Raw genomic sequence first — 4117 nt, 5'->3', positions numbered from 1 at the left:
GAATAATAACAATGTTTCATGTATTGAGTATTATGTACATTTAATAACAGCATGAACTAACGTTTTCTGTTCAATTGTTACTTACTTACCCGCATTTTATCGATGAATGATAAATTAAGAGAGTCAAAGTAATACATTTCTCCCAGACATTTTTTAGACTAGTGATAATTTTACAATCAACTTTGTTATTTTATTTAATTTTAACCAGAAAAGTTTATAATTAACTTTAATATTTCTGTTTAAAATAAAATTTATAATTCGTAACACTCAAAATACCTTAGAAACTACTTACCGATGTACATATTATTGAAGCAGTTACTCAAAGTATTATTATACCGAGAAGTGATATCCCCAGACAAAAGTATATCACAAGTTTTCCTCCTTCCATAGACATGTGCATTATAATTATAGCACTACTAGCAATGTAACTAATAACAAAAACATAAGAGGTAAAAGTAATAATTCTTCCGATATCATTTATTCTTTACACTTCAAGCGCAATTTTATGGTATTCTTCTTGTATACTTTTTATGATATGATTGTATTGTAGATGTCGCGACTGAATGAAATGTATTTCCTAAAGTAATGCTTTCAATTTATAATATATACTCGTGAAGAGTGTCATCTCTAACGGAATGAAAGCTAAAAACACTGTCAGGCATGTTATACTTAACGAAGCAAAACCTATACATATGCTTGCAATGAATGACACACTATTTTTTTTCAAAACCGGATAACGCTTTCTAATCATGTTTATACAAAATTTAAAAATTTTATACAAGATTGTGCTTGAAGTAAATTTTTCTATTCGCCAGTCTTAGAATATTCCTCTAACTTTCAAATAAGTCATATTATTACTGGTAGAGGATGTGACGTAGGCAAAATTTTCAGAATTTTTAATCTTATATTATCTGCTTATGTAAGAAGGTATTACATTACAGTCGACCCCCCTCTATAACAGTGTTAATTTTTCCGTTTTATATGAATTCCGTGTTGTACGAGTCACTTAGATTTTACAAATACAAAATGAGCCGTTCACAACCCAGCACACGTATTTGTAAAATCTAAGTGACTGGTACAACATGGAATTTATATAAAACGGAAAATCAACAGTGTTATAGGGGGTCGACTGTATTTAAAAATTCTAGAAATTTCCATTTCTGGTAGCTTAATGGACCACAAGTTAATTTTATAATGTCAGGTATTTTATAATGCATTTTTCGATAAGCTAATGTAATTTTCTTAAGTATTTATAATTGATACAGATTATTTATGCACTCTGTGAAAGCAAAATTACATACGAGTATTTGTTTGCTCTCGTAATGTATTAAAGTCTTTAGTGAGTTTCAGCCGCATTATAAAGCTACAGTTTTCACGGAAAAAAGTCTTTAGTTTAAAAATAAGAACTTTGCAATTGATTCTCGGAAATATTTCACGATTGCAATTTTTTAAATTAGATGTACACAAATTCGCGAACGTTGTGTAACAATAGACGAAACACACAACATTATGCAAAACAGATACGATGGGTTTCAGATTAAAGAAAACTTTTCAATAAATCTAGAAACTATTATCGTGGTTTCAATGTAATTATTTCTTATTTTTTAAGTCAATTGTTTTGTTTTCTTTGGCATTGGATGTGTCTTTTCATATATATTTTAATACTACGATGTATAAAAATACACAATACGAATTCTTAATAAATTAAGGATATAATGCGAATCATACTGTTCCTCATGATGGTGTTTATGGGATACACCGAAGANGCGTTGAATTTTCGTCGATGTTAAGCCTAACGAAGACTATTGTATCGTTAAAAATTATTTTTTTATTTTGTACAAACAAAATAAATATATTGAAAAATATAAACACAATAAAAAATTATGTTAATTTAGTATCAAAAACGTAAAATATTTTAGTAGCCCAAGACATAGCCAAAGATTGAAGCGCCACAGCACTGGCGGAAATTTAAATTTGCCGACTGGAATTCTTTCGGATAATTGACGTTTCGGATGATTGACTTTCGGATAATCGACGTTCTACTGTATTACTATTTTTATATCCGTTTCTCTTATAGTCAATCCGAGAAAATGTATAAAATACACTTACTTTTCGATTGCTTGAGTTCGAAACTTTTTTCATAAGTATCCACTATATTAATGGAGAAAACCATTGCAAATGTAATTAAACAATTCATCTTTGGATTTGAAATGTCGTCTTAATTACATCGAAATTTAAGTATTAATAATAATTTATTATCGATAAAGGATATCGAATCTTGGCTTAATTTTAATTGAATTTCCTGTAATGGAATTTATATCGATTAAAACAAAATNAAGAACAATAATATCGGCTCTTGATACAACGGGACTGTCTTCAATCTCAATCATTTTAGAAAGGACACTACCAGCGATGATATCGGGCGAATAGAGACTTTCTTTATTGTAATTCGGTTCGGTTTTGCTCTGAAATTAAAATATACATAAAGAAAAAACGAAATATAAATGATATCTCTCACTACCATTTAACTTACTGTATAGGAGATATGTCCAATCAAACGAAATGTTAGATTGAGTTATAATTCATCGAGATACCTTTCCTGTGACTGAAACACAAGAAAATTAATATAATAAAGAATTGAAGAAGTTTGATTACCTAACAAATCAACTTTTTAAAGCTTACCATACGAATTATCTTATTTGGATATGGTGTTATTTCTTCTTCGCTAAAATATGTAGACATGAAACTATCCGTCACTATCACACATTCAATTACCGCACATGGTGGTGTAAAATCTATTTCAAAATCCTGTGCATCTGCTACATCTTCTACGGTTCTCTTCTCCGTCACAGATGATTCTATTAAAGTAAATTAAATACAGTAGAGCGTCGATTATCCGAATCAATTGGGGACTGGGGTTGTTCGGATAACCGATTATGTAGGAAAAAATAGTTTAATTTTAATGTATCCTATGTTGAAATTTTTTTCCGTTACGTGTCGCTTCGCGTTGAATTTTCGTCGATGTTAAGCCTAACGAAGACTATTGTATCGTTAAAAATTATTTTTTTATTTTGTACAAACAAAATAAATATATTGAAAAATATAAAAACAATAAAAAATTATACTTCAGAAGTTAATTTAGTATCAAAAACGTAAAATATTTGAGTAGCCCAAGACATAGCCAAAGATTGCAGCGCCACAGCACTAGCGAATATTTAAATTTGCCAACTGGAATTCTTTCGGATAACCGACTTTCGGATAAACGACGCTCTACTGTATTATCATATTTGTTAAATTGGTATTTCTGATAAATATTTGTACATTCTGAATCATTAAAAATAAACTTTTTTTCTGTTACGTGTATTATAATCTTTGGGTTTTGCTAAATGGGTATCAGGTGTGTGGAAAAGCAATCTTCAAAAGCTGATAGCAGTAATTGAGGAAATACCGCATTTTGAATTCACTCAACAGACCAGAGGACGATGATTTGTGGAGTAAGAGTGAAAAAGAGGAGAATTGTAACGAACCTTCGGAGTGGCGAGTCCCAGTAGACAAAAGGTGATAGTTTCAAGAAAACATGGTTGCTTGCATTTGATGATAATTTGTTTGTGATTTAACGAATAAACTTTGAATTGTATTAATAAATCTAATTTTCTTTATTTTGATCTTGAAACTCGCATCTTGTCCCTAAGCCCTTNCCAGGAGTTTTTCGGGAGTAGTCCGTCTGGATATGTCGGGCCCTGCTGTGGGCCTCATCGAATTATAATAGACTTGGTAAGAAAGGCTTTCTCAGTGCCCACAGGGCAGAAAAAGTTTTAAAGAAAATTGAACTTCGAATTATAATTATCGAAATTATTCAACTATAGTAAATAAACTCCATTAAGTTATTTTCGATTCTTCTGAAATTTTCATTTTAATCAACAATAATTTATCTCAACAGAAAGAAAATTAAATACATAGTTTTTAAAATCACTGATGCAGTTTTAATATGGCCTTAATGGGTCGCCAGAATTTTTTAAAATGTAAAGGGGTAGCGTATTCAAGAAGGTCAAAAAACACTGGAATAGAGAGTGGGCAGTCCACTACAGCATGAGAACTTCGTAAGTTTACTTCGGTT

At 30.4% G+C, this 4117-nt stretch overlaps 1 long non-coding RNA gene across 1 annotated transcript; it reads right to left on the bottom strand.

Annotated features, from left to right (window-relative positions):
• Nucleotides 1-2336: 2336 nt before the first annotated feature.
• Nucleotides 2337-2850, bottom strand: LOC111637348. Its single transcript, XR_002758675.1, has 3 exons — nucleotides 2683-2850; nucleotides 2534-2605; nucleotides 2337-2465 (listed from the first exon to the last, which is right to left on the bottom strand). It is a non-coding gene; the product is annotated as an uncharacterized LOC111637348 (long non-coding RNA).
• Between the last annotated feature and the right edge of the window lie 1267 nt (nucleotides 2851-4117).

Source organism: Centruroides sculpturatus, unplaced genomic scaffold, assembly GCF_000671375.1.
Source record: "Centruroides sculpturatus isolate CEXI.00-Female unplaced genomic scaffold, Cexi_2.0 scaffold805, whole genome shotgun sequence".
NCBI lineage: Eukaryota > Metazoa > Arthropoda > Arachnida > Scorpiones > Buthidae > Centruroides > Centruroides sculpturatus.
Note: the sequence above shows the minus strand (reverse complement) of the source record. Positions and strands in the feature narration are given on the sequence as shown.